Consider the following 21,259-nt stretch of genomic DNA (forward strand, 5'->3'; position numbering starts at 1 on the left):
ATAAGGCTAGGAGCAGAGGCTCATGCCTATAATCCAGGCTACTTGGGAGGCAGAGATTAGGAGGATCACAGGTTGAAGCCATCCCAGTCAAAAACTTAGCAGGATCCCATCTCGTGTGGTGGTACATGCCTGCTACTCCAACTGTACAGCAGGCATAAATAGCAAGATTTAGGTCCAGGCCAGCCTGGGCAAAAAGATAAGATTCTATTTAAAAACATAGTTAAAAACAAGAAGTGCTGGGGGTATGATTCAAGTGGTAGAATGTCTGCCTAGCAAGGGCAAGGCTCTGAGTTCAAACCCCATATGGAACTCTTATTACTCAGTAGCAGAAAAATTACTAATGAAACAGGGCTTGGAGGGTAGCTCAATTACAGAGTACTAACCTAGCATGTACAAGACCCTGGGTTAAATCCCCACCACTGACAAAAAAGTCATTAATATCCAAAATATTTAAGGTAGTCCTACAACTCAATAGTAAAAAAAGAAAGCTTCAAGTAAAGAATGTGCACAATATTTGAATACACATTTCTCTAATGAAGACACTCCAAGCAAACAAACAGATGAAAAGATGGTCAACATCACAAATCATCAGGGAAATGAAAATCAAATTCACAACAAACTATCACCTCATACCTGTTAGGATAGTTTATCATTCAAAAAACATTTCAAGCGGTGGCTAGGGGATATGGAGAAATAAGAATATTTATATACTGTTGGTTGGAATGTAAAATGGTGTAGCCATTAAGGAAAACAGTACAGTGTCTCCTCAAAAGGCTGAAAATAGAATTACAATATGATCCAGTAACTCCCCTTTGGAGTGTTTATCCAAAAGAATTCGACTCCAGATCTTGAAGACATATCTTCACTCCATGCTCATTGCACCATTACTTACAATAGACAGGACATGGAAACAACTTAGATGTCTTTAACAGATGTCTAGATAAAGAAACCAACAGGATATTATTCAGCCTTAAAAAGAAGGAAGTCCTTTCATTCGTGACAACATGGTGAATCTGAAGAACATTATGCTAAATGAAATAAGCCAGACATAGAAGGACAAATACTGTGTGATTCCACTTATATGAGGTATTCAAAATAGCCAAACTCACAGAAACAAGAGTAGAATGGTGGTTTCCAGGGGCTAGAGTGAGAGGAAAATATGAGTTGCTGTTCCACAGATACAAAGTTTCAGTTGTTCAAGATGAGTATATTCCAGACATCTGCTGTCCAGATGTAGGATGTAGTGCCTATAGTTAACAATACTGTGTTGGGTACTTCAAATTTTGTTCAGTGTAGATCTCATGTTAATTGTTCTTATTATAATAAGAAAGTAGAAATTAAAAAGGAGAATTCTTATCAAAGATCTCCTTAACAGAGTATAAATATAAGTTATGGAACAGGAGAATATATTTGAATACATATAGACAACAAAGACTTTTACCCAAAATATAAAGAGTCCTTTAAAAAATGTTGAAAAGAAATTTTCAGCTTTCAATCTACATGACTTTACTGGTTGCTACATAATTAAATTATGTCAGGACCAGTTAGTTCTAGATTGGTGCTGTCCAATCAAACTTTTAGTGATGATGGAAAAGTTATATATCCATGTTGTTCCAGCAGGGGAGCCACTAACCACATGTGACTACTGAGCACTTGAAATGTGCCCAGTGGGAGGAACTGAATTTAAGACGTTATTTTACTTAAAGAGTCACATATGGTGGCTATGATATCGCACAGCACTTTAAAGTTGAAAACCTTTGGCATACATAATCAAAAGTACTACTGTTTTCTTTTTAGACAAATCTAAATTTGAATCCTACCTCTGTCACCTTCACCCTGAAACTATAGGTTGGTTACTTCAGTTTTCTAACCCTCAACAAACTCATCTGTAAATGGGGATGAGAAGAGATACAGCCTCATCTTAAGTGAATTTTTCATTAAAACTAATGAATGCAAATCAACTATTACAGAACCTGCTAGTAGTTAGTGTTCAAGAAACATTGATTTTTCCTTCCCATACTTTCATAGTCGTCTTAGAAGTGCGTGATCTTCTTAAAATAAGGTCTGAATAGAGAATTCTGACATTTAGTGCCGTCTACCCAATGTTCCTAAGGGGAATTTTAGGCACGTATCTGTAGGGCAGCAGCAGCAGCCCTGAAGCTCTTCAGCAGAGCTTCTTCCACAACTGAAACCCAAAGACACTCTTACGCTCATGTTCCCAAGGAGAAACACGTGGTCAAACACCAGCCTAGGCCCCAAATAAAGAAGACCATCTTCCACATTGTGGGGTCTTCTTGTTTGTTTGTCTTCTTTTGTTTCTTAGATTCAATGGTTTGTACATTTTATTTTTAGTAAAAGGGAAATACAATTTGCAGGGCATGCAGCTACAATCCTAGTTATTTGGGAGGTGAACATAGGAGGACTATGGTCTGAGGCCAGCCTGGGCAAAAGCATGAGAGCTTATCTGAAAAATAAACTAAAAGCAAAAGGACTGGGATACAGTTCAAGTAATGGAGCATTTGCCTGTCACAGGCCCTGAGTTTAATCCCCAGGACCACCAAAACGGAGACTATATTATTTACTTCTTCACTAAGTGAGTAATTCTTCAGACATCCCTCCCTTTTATATAAAGACGGCCAATCCCTTATTATATATAATCGAAACTCAATTTGAATTCTTTCTCACCTTTTAAATTTTGGAGTGTTTCTTTCTAATGTATGTTAAAATGTGGCAAGAAGCCTTGACAAACTTCCAGCGTTTGAGAAATGGAACTCTCATTCAGGACTGTTGTGAGCCAAATTGCGCTCCCCAAGTAGTATGTTAAATCCTAGCCCCAGTACCTCAGACTGTGACTGTATTTGGTGAGAGGGTCTTTAAGGAGGAAATCAAGTGAAAACCAGGTCATGAAGGTGGGCTGTAAAGCAACATGACTAGTGTCCTGATAAGAAAAGAAGGTTAGGACACAAACATGTATGTACAGAGAGGAAAAATGCCATTTGAAGACAGAAGGAGAAGATGGCCATCTACAAACCAAGAACAGCAGCATCAGAAGGAAACCAAATCTGCTAAAACCGCCATCTTGGATCTGTAGCCCTCAGAACTGTGAGAAAATAAGTTTCTGTTGTTTAAGTCTCACAGACTGAGGTACTTTGGCATGGCAGCACCGAAAAACAACTACAATAACATGAAGCTTTTAAATTTATATATATTTGGACAGACAATTTTAACCATTACTGCCACTGAATTGGTGCAGTTTGTATAAACAGTTCTGGTGGCTGAGGCTGATTGCACACTTTTGTATGAGCCAATAAAGGGAAGCAAGTTTTAGGGGGTAACACGATGCGTCTGGGGTGGCACACAGACATGTGGTCTCCACATAGCATGTCAAGACCGCCTTCACTTTTGACCAGTCACACCACGCCTGGAACATTTTCTTAATTCTGGGTAGTACATTTTAAAGGGGAGGAAAAGCCCATGCACTGTGCAGCTGCCATGTGTGAAGCACGGTGTATACTTGGGCCTCCCGTCAACCCAATGAAGATGATATAAATCCCCCTCTCCCATTCTTCAGATGAGGAGACTGAGACTAAGAGAGACTGATAGGTTGCCTAAGGTCATGCAGCTGGTAAGTGCAGGTGGTGTCAGGATCCAGGCAAATTCTGTGTAACTTCATCAGAACAGTTAGCAACTAAAGGAGGACAAGAAGGGTGGGTTTGGCTACTGAGCCACCTGGGAAGATTGGGCAGGCTTGCATGTGTTTAATCTGGATTAAAGGAACCAAGACACTGTTGAAATGTGTTTGCAGGGCGCTTGTGAGGAAGAGGGAATAGGATCAAGTGAGGTCAGCTCTTTCAGTAATCCCACGTCTTCCCAAGTTTCCTAATGACTCTGGGCAGCCACCTGGGCCATGAATCTGTGTCCCCATCCCTACGAAAGCTTCCCCTGCATATCTGTCTGCACTTCTCATCCCAGTTTAACAACCTCCATCCTCACCTCTTCTCTGAACATCTCCACCACTTCATGGCCTTCTGCCCTCTCACAGGACCACTTGATCTGCAATCCACTGGAGCTGCAACCCAGCTACACTCTTGGTTCTCCAACATGCCATGGCTAGAAGAGTGCAGTTTGCCTTTGCCCTACCTCCTCATTGGCACTTCTGTTCCTCCCACTACATGCAAATCCCTGTGCCCCTCTGAGGTGTGGGTCTCTCAGCGGGACTTCTCTGTGCTCCTCTTTGTACTCATGTACTGACTTCCAGGTTGTTTTTTTGAGATCTCAGGCCCTGAAGTACAGTCCCCTTCTTCACACTAACACTTGCCTTCTTTCTGTGTGATTTCAGTGGATCCAATACTCGGCCTCATGTTTTCTTGGCATCCTCATAATGCATCTCCTTCCACTTCAGCTACACTGTAACCCTGTCAACTCTCAGAAGTTTACCGCCTCTAAAATCTTTATCTCTGACATCCTCTCCTGGCCACTACCTCCTGTTCCTCTGGCCTCCTCATTCACTCACACCCAATATTCAAACAAGTGGGCATGGTCCTTGCTGTAGTTTAGATCTTGAATGACCCTCAAAGGCTCATGTTTTAAAGGCTTGTTTCCCCAGGCTCACATTACTGGGAGGTGGTAGAACCTTTAGGAGGTAGGGCCCACCCTCAAAGGATATTGTGGGACCCCAGTCTCTTCCTCTTTCTTTGTTTCCTGGCTATGAGGTAAGTGGTTTTGCTCTGCCACAAGCTCCGGTCATGATGTTCTATCTTGCCACAGGCTCAAAATAATAATCAATCATGCATTGACCATTCCAAACTGTGAGCCAAAATAACCTTTTCTCTTTATAAGTTAGTTATCTCAGCTATTTCATTACAGTGTTGGAAAGTGCATTAACATAGCCCTGTTCCAATAGAATTTAATTATGAAACTTAGTGAGCTGGATTTGGCTTGTAGGCCATAGTTTGATAGCCCATGGTATAAAATCAGCCAGTTTGTGGCAAAGCAAAGTTGGTAAAATCATACAGATGTGTGCACATTTCTGTTTGAAACAGCAATGGAAATGAGATTTTCCAAGTCCCTTTAGATATTTGCCAATTCAATAATGTTGAAGTTATATTACACTTTGATTTTTGTTTTTGTTTTTGTTTTTGTTTTGACAGTACTGGGAATAGAACTCAGGGCTTCACACTTCTAGCCTTTTTTGCTCTGGTGATTTTGAAGATAGAATCTTACTTTTTGTCCTTGGACTATGATCCTCCTATTTACACTTTTTGTAAATAGTGTAAATTGTGTAAATTGTAGTGACAGGTGCTCACTACAATACCCAGCTTTTTTTAAATTTCGAGAAAGGGTCTTATGAACTTTTTCTGCCCAAGCTGGCCTGGATCTGTGATCCTTCAGATCTCAGCCTACTGAATAGCTAGGATTAAAGATGTGAGCCTCTGTGCCTGGCTATATTTAAACTTTTATTGTTTGGTAAAAGTTTTACTGTTGGTCTGATACTTGTACGATAGTGCTACTGAGTAAGTTCGGATAGGGGCACCAGTATTTTCCTGCTCCCCAGTGACTTAGTCTGCTTGAGCTTCCACAATGAAATACAACAGTCTCAGTGTCTTAAACAAAAGAAATTTATTTCTCACAGTTCTGGAGGCTGGAAGTTTAAGATTTGGGTGTCAACATGGTCGATTTCTAATGAGGGCTTTCTTCCTGACTTACAGATGGCTGCTTTCTCAGTGTACTCACATGACAGAGAAAAAACAGAGAGACAGAGAGAGAGAGAGAGAGAGAGAGAGAGAGAGAGACTAGGACTAGGGCCCTACCCTCATCACTTCATGTAAATCTAATTGCATGCCAAATGTTCCATCTCCAAATACCATTTCAATGAAGAAGAGAACTTTAACATTTTAATTTGCAGTAGGGGGACACAAATGTTCAGTTCATTGCCTGCCAAGATTTATGTCATTTTATTTTTTTTCACTTTTTTGAGACAGGATATTGCAACCTACCTCCAGGTTGACTTCAAAATTATTCTCTTGTCCTGGATGAGCTGCAACTCACAATCTTCCAGCATCCACTTCCTGAGTGCTGGGTGAGTGCTGGAATTACAAACATATGCTACCATGCATATTAAAATTCATGTACTTTATGCAGGTGAAATACATGCATTCCGCCCCAGGATTCCACATTATCGTAGTCGCAGTAGAAGGCCATGGTCAGGTATTATAAGAGGTATAGAATGGCAGTTGGATCTGGCTGTTGATATCGGTCTCACAGTTGGAGTGGTAATTCTGTCACACCCACGACTGCGTGACAGTAGTGCTGGCAGCTTGCGCAGGGTGGGCAAAGGGGCAGGTTGTCCAGAGAAACAGAACCAATAGGGCACATATAGATATATACGAAGAGATTATTATGGGAATTGGTTCATGCAATTGTGGAGGCCAAGAATTCTCACAGTCTGCTGTCTGCAAGCTGCAGACTCAAGGAAAGATGGTGGTGTAATTCAGTCTATGCTTGAAGGCCTGAAAACTAGGAAAGCTGATGGAGGAATATCAAGCCCCAGGCCAAAGGCCCGAAAACTAGGAGCCCCAGTGCTTAAGGGCATGAGTAGATGTCCCAGTTCAAAGAGAGAGAAGTATTTTGTCCTTTCTTCACCTTTTCTTCTATCCTGGCACTCATCAGATTGGATGAGGCCTACCCATATTGGTGAGGGTGGATCTTCTTTACATAGTCTGCTGATTCAAATACTAATGCTTTAGCCAGGTGCCAGTGGCTACTTGCGAGGCTCAGATCAGCAGGATGGAGGTTGGAGACCAGCCCAGGCAAATAGTCTGTGAGAACCCATCTCCAAAATAACCAGAACAAAAATGGGACTAGAGGTGTGGCTCAAGCAGGAAAGCACTTGTTTTGCAAGTGTGAAGCCCTGAGTTCAAACCTCAGTCCAGCAACAACAAAATACTAATGCTTTCTAGAAGCACCTTCACAGAAAAACATGTTTTAATAAATATCTAAGTATCCCTTAGCCTTGTCACCCTGTTGTCTACGGAAAAGCGGCTAAGGCTCAGTCCCATTATCACTGTGACTCAGAGTAGCCTGGTCAAAGGGTTTCACTGCCATGCTTTCTTCCCAGGCCTCGTTCTTGCAACCTAGATTCAAGAAACTGACATTTGTGTGTTTTACTAAACAAAAACTCTTCAAGTAAAATTGAAGTTCTTTTTCTTTAATTGTTGGAGGGTGAATGGAGATCAAACTCAGGGATTCACATGCTAGAAAACCCTCAGTCACTGAGGTATACCTACAGCCAAAGATCCCTTTTATTTAAATCTCTGTCTAATGTTATTTCTTTCTCTTCTGCCCTAAAGGCACCATATTTTTAAGCTTTTACCATGCAGACACCAGGGTCCCAGACAGCTCAACTGTCACACCCCGCCATACCTCAAAACCCATGCCCACCTTTACCACCCATGCCCACCCTGCTTATAAGGAGAAGGCAAATTTGGTGTTTTCCAGGAGCCTATGTATTGTGCACCCCCCCACACACCTCTTGGAGAGGATGGGGCATGAGTGTGTGGAGAGAATCCCAGATACCTATTTTAAACGTGCATGGGGATCTGCCCTCATTCTTTAAAGGTGACAGTTTTGCATGCACTAGTCAAGAGGACACTTTGATTTTGCTGAGAACCAAATAACTTTACTGGAAACAATTGTCAAACAGAAAGAAGAAAGCTAGTGAACATGCTGGAAAGGCAGTTGATGCATGTCCTATCTGTGGCTCCAGGGAAGAACCCATGGCCATGGGGATAGTCCCAGCTTAGTCCTTGTCATTGTCGCCAAGGGTGAGCCGGTCACAGAGGTACTCAGTCAAGCCGTCTTCTGGGGCTCCCACCTTGCGCAGGTCGGTCAGGTAGCCAGTGAGCTCCCCCAGGGTCTCCACCTGCTGGCGCAGATAGTGGCGCTGTAGGAAGTGGCGGAGGTGCGGGTTGCCCTTGTCGGTGGCCAGCTGATGCAGCTCCAGGATGCTCTTGGTGATGGTCATCTCCAGGTGGAAGGCGCACTCCATGGCCTGGAGGCCACTGAGCCAGTCGTCGCAGTCTGGCTTGGCGACATCACGTAGGCAGATGCGGCCGCCACGCTGGTTCTGCATGAACAGGAGCTTTTCCGCATGGATCTGGCTGTTGATATCGCCTCACAGCCGGGGTGGTAATTCTGTCGCACTTGAGACTGCGCTGCGGCCATGGCAGTTGGTGCGAGCACAGCAAGCAGGAAAGCAAAGGTGGTGCGTAGTCTGTCGTGATGGTGCTGGCTGCGGAGGGGCCCCTGTGACGACCCGGTGTGGGCGTAGGGGCTGCAGCGCTGGAAGGCTCCTGGCCAGGTGGGTCTGAGGAAAGTCTGAGGTAGTCTGAGGTGGGCTTGAGGGGTCATCGGAATTGGGTAATGTCAGTGGCTGGAAGTGGTGACCACCTGAGTGAGGGTCAAGGGTCAAGGTACAGGGCATGAGCGTGAACACCAAGCCCCTTAGAGAACCTAGGTGAATCTATACTGGCTGTTTGATCTATATATTTTATTTAATTATGGTATTTTGTGGTTTTGGGGTTTTGAACTCAGGGCCCCATGCTTGCTAGGCAGGTGCTCGCCGCTTGAGCCACTACACCAGTCCATGATCTACATATTTTAGAAAGTTTTTTATGAATAAAGTGCAAACTTTTTGAGTTAGTCCTCTGGATTTTTTAAACCAAGTTATTGGTATATTGCTCAAATGTGATTGTTTCATTACGTGGAGTAATAGTGATTTTGAGTATCATTAGTTAATATCATAAAGCTGGTAGCTGTCCCATCTGACTTCCATATCTATAACTAATGACACTTCTGAGGTAAAGGTGAAGAGTCAGAGATCCAGGTTGGTGCATCAGCCCTGAGTTCCATCAGTGGCCTGAGTGACTTGCACTGGTCATTAATGAATTTTTAATTGTGCAACAATATTTTAGCATCTAAGTACTTTCTCTTGTCCTCTATTGTTCTTTTCTATCACAGTCCATTTGTTTTGTAAACTTATTTTCCTCCTAGTAATTCTGACAATATGCATTTAAATTTTTTGGCAGAGGTCTTTTCTGCTTTTGTGTTATGTCTGTTTTTTCTTCCAGAATTAGTTCTATTTGTTCATCATTATTTTCTCTTCACTTTCTTTTTTACTAGTCTACCTCTCCTGTGAGTTGGGGGATGGCACGTATCAATTAAGGAGTGCTCTCCTTTGGGGAGGTGGGATGGGAACCATCCCAGTGACCAAAATTTAGGCATGTCCAATATTGGAAGACTTTAGTGGATCTCTCTTCTAAGTTACAGGTGATTCTGTTTGTGTCCATTCTGTGCATTTCTGCAATTGCCTTAAGCTCTACTGTAATTTATTTTGTTTATTCCCCGTGGTCAAATGAGCCCCTGTCTTTGGAGTATAATTTTTGAGTATGAAAGGAATTCAAACACCATTGGCATTTATTGCCTATTGTAAGCAGGGGTGGGAGAGGAACAGAGCAAGGAAACAAGAGGAAATTTTGCTGTTTACAAAATGATTATTTAATCTCATAGTTGAACTAGGCTTTTCTGTAGTTCTTCATTTCATTGATTATTGTCTTGAAATTCTTGAGTGTACTTCCATTTACTGTTGTATGTCAAAGTTTTGATTCAAGCAATGTGACAGCATCTGCTTTTCATATCTTCTAAGAACTCCTAAAAATTTTTGGTTTGATAATTTTACCCTTTTGATATGTGTTCTGTTTGTGTGCATAGATTTTTTTTTGTTTAGCCATTACCATCATCATTCCTTTTAATTTCTAAAAGTGCAAATAATTTTTTGAATAGGTAATATATTTATATGTAACATGTATACCCAGCACTGGTGACCACAGGAATTCACTCTGAAGTCTGTGGGGATCCAGGCTAAGTTTGATTTCCTGTTATTACTGTGGCCTAGGGTGAGCTGGTCAAAGAGGTACTTGGCAATGCCATGTTCCAGGGTTCTCATCTTACCACTCAGAATCAACAAATGTTAATGTTTGCATATCTTAGTAAGCTAAAAGTTTTCAGGTAAAGCTGAAGATCTCTTTCTTTTAAGCTCTGCCAATCTCATTTCCTTCTCTTTTGCCCCAGAGGCACAATCGTTTTATACTTTCACCATGTAGGCAGACAGAGGAGACCAGAGCATTTACCCCATCACATCCCCCATACCTCATACCCCATTCCCGTATTGTATATGAGGGGAGGGCAAATTTGATGTTTTCCAGGAGCCCATTGGTTGCATTCCTTCTCTCTCCCTTGGAGACCTCAAGCTGCAAGAGAATGGGGCATGGGTGTGAGGAAGTCTCCTGGATACCCATTTGTACCTGGGGATCTGACCTCAATCTTTAAAGGTGAGAGTTTTTCACACAGGAGTCAAGTGGACACTTTGATTTTACTCAGAACCAAATAACTTTAATAGAAACAATAGTCAAACAGGAAGGAAAAACAAGTGAACATGCTAGAAAGGCAATTGATGCATGTCCTATCTGGTGGCTCCAGGGAAGACCCCATGGCCATGGGGGCAGTCCCAGCTTAGTCCTTGTCTCTGTCGCCAAGGGTGAGCCGGTCACAGAGGTACCCAGTCAAGCCAACTTCTGGGGCCCCCATCTTGTGCAGGTCGGTCAGGTAGCCAGTGAGCTCCCCCAGGGTCTCCACCTGCTGGCGCAGCCAGTGAGCTCCCCCAGGGTCTCCACCTGCTGGCGCAGATAGTAGGAAGTGGCACAAGTGTAGGTCGCCTTGTCGGTGGCCAGCTGATGCAGCTCCAGAATGCTCTCGGTGACGGTCATCTCCAGGTGGAAGGCGCACTCCATGGCCTGGAGGCCCCTGAGCCAAGCCAAGTCTGGCTTGGCGATGTCACGCAGGGAGATGTGGCCGCCATGCTGGCTCTGCACAGACAGGAGCTTCTCAGAGTGCTCCATCCACTCGTGAGACTGGCACAGGAAGAAGCGTGCAAGGTTCTCCAGGGCCACATCGTCATGGTCGCAGTAGAAGGCCATGGACAGGTAGATGTAGGAGGCGTACAGCTGCAGCTGGATCTGGGTGTTGAAAGAGGCTTTGCAGTAGTAATTCTGTCGCACCTGCTGTGGCACGGTGGCCATGACAGGCAGCATGGGCTCAGTGAGCAAGTAGGGGAAGGATGAGCGGGAGGGTGGGTTGTGGAGCTGCAGTGCTGGAGCTGGTGGAGGTGGTACCCTCTTGGCAACTCCATTGTGGGGGAGATCGTGGCCAGGGAAGATGGGCTCTGAGCCTAGAGGAGTGTTAGGTAAGCCTGAGGTGATTCTGAGGTGTCATTGGAAGTGGACAATGGTGGCCTCTGGGAATTTTCTATTTAGTGAGGGTTAGGGGTCAGGGCTCAGGCTTGGGCACTGAGTTCCCTGAGCAACCCTGGTGACTCTACTCTTGCCATCTGATCTGCAAAATATTTTTAAGTTATTCATGAATAAAGTTCAAAGTTGTTGAGTAAGTCGCCTGGTTGATTTCTTTAAGTAACTTTTTTGAATATTGCCCAAATGTGATTATTTCATTAAATGTATGGCTTTTGTGATGTCATTAGTTATATTTAATATTACAAACCTTAATTTGAATGGCAGCTCACTTTAAGACTTCTATGTGTATGCTAATGACACTTTTGAAGGAAGGCGTTGGGTTGGGGATCAGGGGTCAGGGGCAGGGGCAGGGGCAAGAGTGCTGAGTGCCATCAGCAACCCAGACAACTCTGGGCTGGTCTTCCAAATCATATAATATTTTTAGAGGATATTCATGAATATAAGTACAACTTACCTGGATGGTTTCTCTAATAGAAAACAAAAGCTTGTGGTGCATTCCTAAAGTACTATTAACTATGAGGATGTATTTATCCCCCCAGTCTCCTTTTTACTCTTACAGTCATGCAACAAGCCTTGTTTTATTTTTTAATCATTCAGTTGCATTCTATACATCATATCATCATGAAGAATCTAGATATAAGTGTGTTCGCATATATATGTATATATATATGTAGGCATCAAATCATTTGATATATCAAGATGATACTAATATTGCACTTGGTTCATTGATTGCAATAAGTAAGCTGAGTGAGAAAGTTGTATACTCGTTATGTAAAACCTCACTTCAGTTTTTTAACTTTAGACTTTCATAATTTTGGAAATACAATGGAATACAATTTTTGTTCCTTCTGATTATGTCCTTTTTGAATTTCAACTAACTTCTGACATCTTTTATCTGATTTCTGGTGGAAATGTTAAAGCAGTTTCAAAATTACTGATAGCTTGCAGAATCAATAAATCCCAATATTTGTCTGAGAAAAACAACTAAACTTCAAAACATAGGTTATAAAAGATAAGTTTATATAGGCATTTCTCATATTATTGCCCTGAATGCTTTTTAATTTCAACCATGCTTATCTTGTCTGTCTAAAATGACTATAAACTTCATTTTTGGAGGGGCAGTACTGGGGTTTGAATTCAGGGCCTTGTGCTTACTGGGTAAGTTTTTTTTCCACTTGAGCCACAACCCTCAGCCCTTTTTTGCTTTAGTTATTTTTCCAGATAGGGGTCTCATGTTTCTGGCTGGAGCCGTCTGGGACTATGGGCCTCATAAGTCTTCCCTCCCATGTAGCTGGGATTATAAGCACAGGTCACCATGCTCAACTTGTTAGTTGACAAGGGGGTCTTGCTAACTTTTTTTCTGGGCTGGCCTGGAACTGTGATCTTTCTGATCTTTGCCTTCCAAGTAGCTGGAGTTACAAACCTGTACCACCACACCTGGCCCCCAAATTGCTGTAAACATCTTAAGGCCAGGATCCTTAGTTCTATCTATTTGTTTCCATTGCAGAGCTCTTTCTTCTCAGGGCTTAACAATTAATGATGTCCAAAGATTTTGTTTTAAGCTGTAGTATTTTAGTAATAATATGGTAATCACATTACCACATTAGAGTAGTAATATGGTAAATCCTATGTCAGATCATTTAAAGTGGTAGATCTCTTGTTAGTCTATTGGATGCACATCAACTAAAGTACTGGTATTCTGTACTTTATTTTGAAACTTTTGATAGCTCACAATACTAAGTTTGTTGTTGAAGGAAATGAAGGAAAGAAGGTAATATGCAATATACAGCAAATTTGAGTGATTTTTGTAGAAGTTAGTTACTTCTCCCTGGACACCAGGAAGGCTGGTTGATAAGATGTAACTAGGACCACATGTAGCTGTTAACAACTTTACATGATGAAAGACTGAAGACTGAGGGCATGAAATGTTTCTATTGAACAAATAATTATTTGTAAGCTACAGCCTATAAGGAACAGCATCTATATTATGAATATAGGATCTAGGAAATAATTCCATTAATTATTTTCCTCTGGTATTTATTAGACAGTTGTTCTTAGAACCAAGTTCTCCAAAGGTTTTACACTCCTATGTGGCAGTGTAATTCAGTTGATTATGACAGTATTTGTGGAATATATCATCAGCTTTAGGACATGACCATTCATATCATCACAAGAAACAGAAAATTTGCTACAATAGCACCTTTATTTTCACATTTCAAACTAATATTTCTTTTTTAAAATCTTGATATAATCCTAATGAACCTGGTTAGAAATGTTTAAGAATTAGCATTTTTGTTTTTTACCAGTGTTGATGCAAATATAAAATGTTATCCCACCCCAAATTAGAAGGCTGAGATAACTTTCTTTCCATAGTAGAATGTTATTTGAAAAGTTAAGTTCTGTGTTCTTGGGTTAAAACAGCAGCATCAAGGGGCTAGGGCATGGCAGAGCACACCTACTGTTCCAGCACTTGGAGGGTGGAGGCAGGAGAAACATGCATTTGAGGCTAGCCTGAGCTACATACATAGTGAGACCTTGTCTCAAAAAAAGAATGAGTAACTTAAAATTCACAGATTTGCCTTTTAAAAATATGAAACAAGGGTGGCTATTTCATCATATTTTAGTTCTTCCATATGTTGTCAAATTCCTATTCATGATTCAAATCTTTATTGAATGAATGCAATAAGTATTTTTCTAAAATAAAGGCATAGTATTTGTTATGAGCAGTAGATTCCTTAGCTTATCTAATGATAGATTAAAAAAAGAGGACAATATCTTCTGTTTAACTGATAAGAGTTTAGGAGCACATCACATAGGTATCATTAACCATTCAAACCAATTCCATTTGGTTTGTAGTTTTTATATCCTTCCAGAATTGAATTTATCTCCACTCCTGCCACCCAATTTACAAAGCTGTAGTTGCTATGCCAGGCAAGATGGAAAATCAGGCTCCAACCACTTTCAGAAATATGAAGGCATATCTTTATGATTCCTTTATTAGAAACCCTAGTATAAGGTTCCTACTCTTGTTTTAGTGGCATCTTGTGGAGACTGATTACGGAGATATGACACAGAAGGAGATTTTTAACTTTAGACCTCATTCTTAGTCTTGGGTAACTCAGCTATTTGAGGCTTTCTCAACTATGAAATAGAGATAATCATTTTTCAGTCTTTATGTATGCAGTAAGCATCAGAAAGAAAGCTAATAATACAGAGAATGTGAGTGTGCTTTGGAAATCTTAAAAGTCTACATTCATGCAATTATTTATCTGACTTTCTGAATTTCCTTTCCTTCCAAAAGGTATTAAGACCATGTTGTTTTGAGACTTCCAAATAGATCAAATACTGCTCCTTTGTGTGCATGCGTGTGACAACAAACACCAATATGGTAATTATAGCATAAAGAAATTCACACAGTTTCTCCAAGGAAAGCATATTGTACTGGGATTAGCCATAACCACTAAGCACAGGAGTACTTGAATCATCTTGTTGTGCAAATAAAGACATTTCTTCATTCTGAGCAACAGCTAAAATTGAGTGTGATACAGTTGGAGACTATCACACTGGATTAATATCATCGGAAACTTTCTTTTCCCCCATTGCTTCTTTACTTTGTGCCTTTGCAGCACCCTTCCTCCTGTCTTCTCTTCCTCCTTCTATTCTAGATATTTATATGCTGTCAATTTTGTAATGCCTGTGATATTAGGCAATTATATAAAGTCATCCTTTAATTCTCATCAAAACGTTTGTGAGTTTGATGGTATGGTTTCCATTTTTATACATGAGGAAACAAGCTCCACGAAGGACAAAGTCATATAACTAAATTGGAAGAGTAGGTATTCACATGTGTGATTTCTGACATGACATGGGGTTCTAGTTTTATGAAAAGTATATTTTAATGAATTTTTACAATAGAAGAAAATCTAGCTTTTTGATTGTATTTTTAGTGATATTGGAATCCTAAATCTCATTTTTCACCTGTCTTGGACACCATAGCCCTTCTAGTGAACCACAGTCCACAGACACATCTCAAACTATTGTTTAATTTACCTGAATTTTTATTTCCAAGGTAAATTCATTCACTTATGCACTGAATTATTTGAGTGGTTATTATCTTAGTTAAAAATGGGAAAATATATGGTATGTGTATATATATATATATATATATATATATATATATACATATATATATTTATATATGGTATCTATATGGTACAATGGGATGAAGGGGATGATTAGCACACTGACTGGCACATATAATGTTAAAGACTTTGGAGGGGGCTATCTCTACTGCCCCCTCCTTCAGGAACAAAGAGATTCCACAGTGTGGGCTGATGAGATGAGTGTAGGGTGAGCCAGGACAGCTCTCCCTATTCAAATAAAACTCAAAAATCCCTCACAGTTTCCACACCCAAAACAATATCCCCTCAAGCCTATCATAAATTCCTTAAAACAGCAAAGGCTACTAATTAGTTGCTTTAGCCCCTATAATAAATTTAAAATTCTTATAAAAGTTAATTTTAAAATACAAGCTACAAAGTAAACAACTAAAAATATAGATAGGTAGTAAATGTATTTTTTGAGAAGTTAAAGGAAAAAGAAATGTTTTTGGATGAGAAAGGATTTTGTAAAGAAGGGTTTGTTCTAAAGATTGTTTCAAATAGAAGGGATAAAGACAAGCCATCAAAGGGTTTAGTATGTTATATAAAGGTCTGAGTAAGTTTTAAAAGTGTATAATAAAAAAAGCTTTGATGTGTGATAAAGTTAAAGTTGAATATAATCTAAGAGTTGCCTAAAAGATTTTTAGGGTCATGTCAAACTAAAATCAAATCCTCTATGTCTATAAAATAACAAGGTTATCTTAATATTTTTCTGCTCTGAGTAACATCTACAAAAAACCATTACAGAGAAAGATTTTATCAAAGAAATTATTTGTGTTTTCTGCTGATCTTGTCAAGCTTTAAGTACTACTAAATCAGAGTTCATTTACATATTTGCTATGTGTCTTAAATGACCACCTTGTATCAGTGTTATGTTATACTTTATCTAAATAAGGTACAAACATTTACAAAGTTAAAAGTGTCAATTTATATAAAATAATGAGCTAAAGCTCTCTTTTATCCAAGAGTGTTACATTTACATCCTGACAGCTCCTGCCTCCCACAGGTCACCTACCTAGGTGTGGCCTTAAAGGGACAGACTCACTCCCTGAGTCATAAATGCATCAACCCAATCTTCCATTTCCCAACCCCCATACCATAAGACAGCTTACAGCTTTCCTGGCAGTTATAGGATTTTGCAGAATTTAGATCCCTAGGTATGCAGTCCCTGAGCAGACACCTTTTTATGCTCCTCCTAATATTCCTATTTGGGTCTTAAATAATGTATGGCCACCCATTTCTCTTAGAAAACTTGCCTCCAACAGATTCTGCTCCTCTGGCTGACTACCTGCCTTCTCAGGGAACTTCTCAGAGAGCATGCAGACCAGATCCTGCCCCACCCTATAGCAATTTCTGTTAAACCAGGGCATCTTGTTCTCCTAAAAGGATCTTTTACCCTCCCCATTGGGACTTCGATGGACCAGCCCTCATTGGTCATTCTCATGACACCCACTGCTGTCAAGCTCAATGGGATCCCCCAGTGGTGACACCCCTCAAGGAACAGTTAGAAAAAAGGGATTTGGAGAACTCTTGAAATTGTCTAGGGAAAACATTTCACAGTGGTTCTCCTGGCCAATGCCCATCCTAATGCCTATGTTTTTGCTCTCCTATTCTTAAGCTTCCTCCCTTGTATCATACTGCATGTCTTCTACTGCTAATCAACAATTTAACCAGTTGTACTTCCAGGGATATCAACCTCTCCAAAATCGTCCAGAAGACTGCTATGAGGGCCCCCACCAGGACACAGGAGCCTGAGGATCCTGCTCCATACAACGCCCCCTGCCAGAAGGAAGCAGCTAAAGAGACCGATGCTTTGCCCCAATTCTTGATCCTCAGCCCCTACTCTCATCATTATTAAAGAAAAATGGGGCAATGATAGAACAATAATGTCGCCATTTTGTGAATTGGCCAAAAATGGCAGCCCTGCCCCTTAACAGAAATTCCTGTGCTCTAAGACAGCCCCACCCCTACCAGAGACTACTGCACATGCGCTAACTTTCTTAACCTCCCCCTTCTATAAAAGCCACTGCTTGCCCAGACTCGGGGCTGTGCCATCTTCTCCCCAGCCAGCCTAGCAGTTTGGGCCTGCCATTAAACTTTGCTCTATGGACGTGAGACTTTTCTCGTGCGCTTTCTTTGTAAGAGGCATTTTTCCTAACACTAACATTACAGCACTAGAGAGCTGTAACATTACAGCACTCTAATGGGGGAAGGGGATGTCTAAGCAGGTATTTCTCAGAGATTTTTTTCCATCTAGCTGCAAGTGCCTCTATCCAAATATCCAAGGATAAAAGGCCTGTGTGGAAACTGAAAACTCACCAAGAATTGCACAAAGATGGCTTTAGACTAAAACTTAGAGTCATGGAAGAAGCTTAGCTAACCAGCTCCAAGGAGAGCAGTAGAAAAAGGCAAACAATTCCCCAAGATGTCATCTGATGCTACCTTCTACAAATGCTCTAAATTTCTCAGTGTCTGTCTAAGCCAACACCTATGTCATGATTTTAGGATAAACCCCTTCAATCTCCACCAAGCATAAGCGACACCTTCTCAGCCTAGTTAAGCTTAAACTATTATGGCAACAATTTGAAGCTTTCATTGTTTGGTTTCTGAGGCAGGACAGCAACGGTAAGGTGACAGGAAAATTAGAAAATAAATTAAAAAGTTAAGCTGGGTTCAGAAGCTGAGATAGAACCAGGAAATAAGACTGAAAAATCACTGCAATAGCAAGAAACTGAATCAAATATTCAAGAATTCACAGACTCACATTCTTTCTATCACCTTCCCTTCTCTTTTAGATGTTAAACTAGCAACAATGTCCCTATATGAGTAATTAGATCCAGAATAGAAAATTCCTGGTTTTGTAAATTTATGACTGGGAAGGATATCTAAAGGGACCATAAAAAACAAATACCTAAGCTGAGCGCTGTTGGCTTACACCTAATCCAAGTTACTTGAGAGGCGGAGGTCAGGAGGATGGCAGTTTGGGGCCAACCCAGGCAAAAAGTTAGCAAGACCTCCATCTCAACCAATAGATGAATATGGTGGCATGTGCCTGTCATTCCAAGCTGCACAGGAGACTGAGATCCAGAGGATCAAAGTTCTAGGTCAGCCCAGACCAAAACAAAATAAAACAAAGTTTTTGAAACCCCATCTCAATGGAATAAAGCTGGGTATGGTGGTGTATGCCTGTCATCCCAGGGATGGTGGCAGGAGCTTAAAATAGGAGAATCACAGTCCAGGCTGGCCTGGACAAAAAGCAAGAAACTGTCTCCAAAATAACCAGAGCAAAAAGGGATGGAGGTATAGGTTAAGTAGTAGCGCACCTATCCCACAAGTGTGAAGGCCTGAGTTCAAACCCCAGTACTGCCAAACAAACAAACAAAAAAAGAAAATAACAGATGCCCATGTCATAAGACTTGGATTACAAGGTCAACCCTTTGTCTACAGACTTGACTGATAGTATCATAACAGGACAAACTATCACTGTGATGGTATATAATGATACCCCTGAAATTTCAATCAAGATGAGAATGTGTTGGTAGTCAGGCACTTGCTTCAGGGTAACCAAAAGTTTCAACTTGTAGTTGTAAAAACAAGGGAATAATACCATAAATGCAATCATGTGATACTTGAAGGCCAATTAGCCTGGTTGTTTCTCTCCATACCACTAAATGAATAAAATTAAATATTAGCATGGAGGAAGATTTGTTCCCATAGGTGATTTTTGTTAAGGAACTAGATACTTTAAAAATAAGGAAAAGATAAGTAGAACTAGTCCCACTAAAAATACTCTTTTTTTCATATTCCTTCCTCCTTAGAATCTGACGGGCACATCTTTTTTAATAACAAATATATGTATTTTGTAAATAATTATCCTTCTCCAGAGTCCTATGGTGTTTACATGTTCAGTAGTTATTCCCTTTCTTTGTGTGTAATTGAATTATAATAGTAATATGAAATCACAATTAACTTGAAATAAAAACATCAACATTTAATGTAAATAAATGCATACACTGACTTAAATCTAACTCATTCAATAATGTAATGCATTTTAATACCAGAAATAACTACCAAAATGATGAAATTTCATTTCTGAGATATAGAATTCTTAATTTTTGTAAGAGCACAAACAGCAAGTGTTAATCACAATAGTTTGTAATATTCTTAAGCCAAGAACCTTGCCATAATACAAAAAGAAATCTCAATAATGCAAGGCAGAATGCACCAATAACTTAGAACTTTCTTGTATCTTATTACCATAAATAACAAGCAGACCTCATTATATTATGGTTTCACTCATAAGAGCATCCTTCTAGCATGGACTTCAAGAATAGGATAACTTTACTGGAGTAAAGATACAAAGCACTCTTCTTTCTTTCTTATTCTTAAAGATTTTTGCCAATAGTTATGAGCTGTCATACTGGAAAAACAGTTGGTAGGTACAGCTAATCTTTCAATGACTGCTTCATTGTTTTTGTTTTTTCCCTAGGTCATTTATTTGTTCCTCTGTGTTAGCTTTCTATCACTATAACAAATACCCGGGGTAATTAACTTATAAAAAGAAAATGTTTATTTTGGCACGTAGCATGAGAGGTTCCAGTCCATGATCAAGTGAACCCATTTCCAGATGGAAATGTCAGGATTGCTTGGCAGAGCAAACTGCCTCAAATAGGAAAAGAGAGAGAAGGTCCCACAGGCTTTTTTGTGCATGCCCCTAAATGACCTAAAGACCTCTCACTAGGCCCCACCTCCTACAGGTTCTACCACCTCACCATAGTACTATGCTGGGAACCAAGCCTTTAACACATGGACCTTTGGTGGACATTCAGCATCTAAATTATAGCATCCCCTTATCCCACCCCCATTTGATTAGTTTCTCTCTGGCAGCAAACAGGTCTAACTAGTACAAGTCTGGAGTTATCTGAGTTGTGAAAGACCTTTCTGGGATCTTTGAGGAAAAGCCCAAAAGTCCCACCAAATGGTCCTGTGTTTGGTGGAAAGAGCCTACTCAATAGATGGTGGTCAGAGTTCAGAAAAACTGGTGACACCTCCCCATTGCCAACCTAAAGAAAGTCCTAAGGTTGACAGTGCCCAGCTGCTACTGTGACAGTGACATATTGGTGATTTGAACAATGTGCTCATTCTTGAAAGCAGTAAACTTTTCTTCCATTCTTAACTCATTAAGTCCCCAGCATTTCTTTTACTAGCGAGGTGAGTCCTCTGCCTCATGTAGGATAGAAATAAGATATTGACTACTTCTGAAGTGAAGTAAAAGTGTTAAGTTTATTACAGGAAAGAAGTACAGCTGGCTACCCCATAGGCAGAGTAGCCACAAACAAAATGTGTACTTCATTTTATGGGGAAGAATTTGAATATGCATGTGTTTTTCTGGGATAGGGAGGGGACTTTTAGTGCACATGTGCAGCATTGCACAAGGCTCAAAATGTACCAATGCTTGTGTTATAGCTCCCTCAGTGCGGAGATCTTACTAGGTCAATGTATTACAATGAAAGTATAATACAGCTCAAGGACAGCCATCTTGGTTGTTGCTGGTCTTAACTGCTTTGTTTATGGCTTCTTGTTTTTGACTGATTGCTTACATGTTGTTACTTTAGCAAGACCTGCCTGTTCCCTGTCTCATTTAACCCACACAACTGAACCTTAATAGTAGCACAATTGAACTGCCAAGCAAACACAGAGATGGTGACCTTGCTGATAAGGTGAGAGCTGACAGTG

At 40.6% G+C, this 21,259-nt stretch overlaps 2 pseudogenes; both read right to left on the reverse strand.

Moving 5' to 3' along the window:
- Window positions 1-7,798: 7,798 nt before the first annotated feature.
- Window positions 7,799-8,223, reverse strand: LOC109675478 (ferritin heavy chain pseudogene; annotated as a pseudogene).
- Window positions 8,224-10,442: 2,219 nt separating this feature from the next.
- LOC141410442 (ferritin heavy chain pseudogene) lies at window positions 10,443-11,135 on the reverse strand (annotated as a pseudogene).
- Between the last annotated feature and the right edge of the window lie 10,124 nt (window positions 11,136-21,259).

Source organism: Castor canadensis, chromosome X, assembly GCF_047511655.1.
Source record: "Castor canadensis chromosome X, mCasCan1.hap1v2, whole genome shotgun sequence".
Lineage (NCBI taxonomy): Eukaryota > Metazoa > Chordata > Mammalia > Rodentia > Castoridae > Castor > Castor canadensis.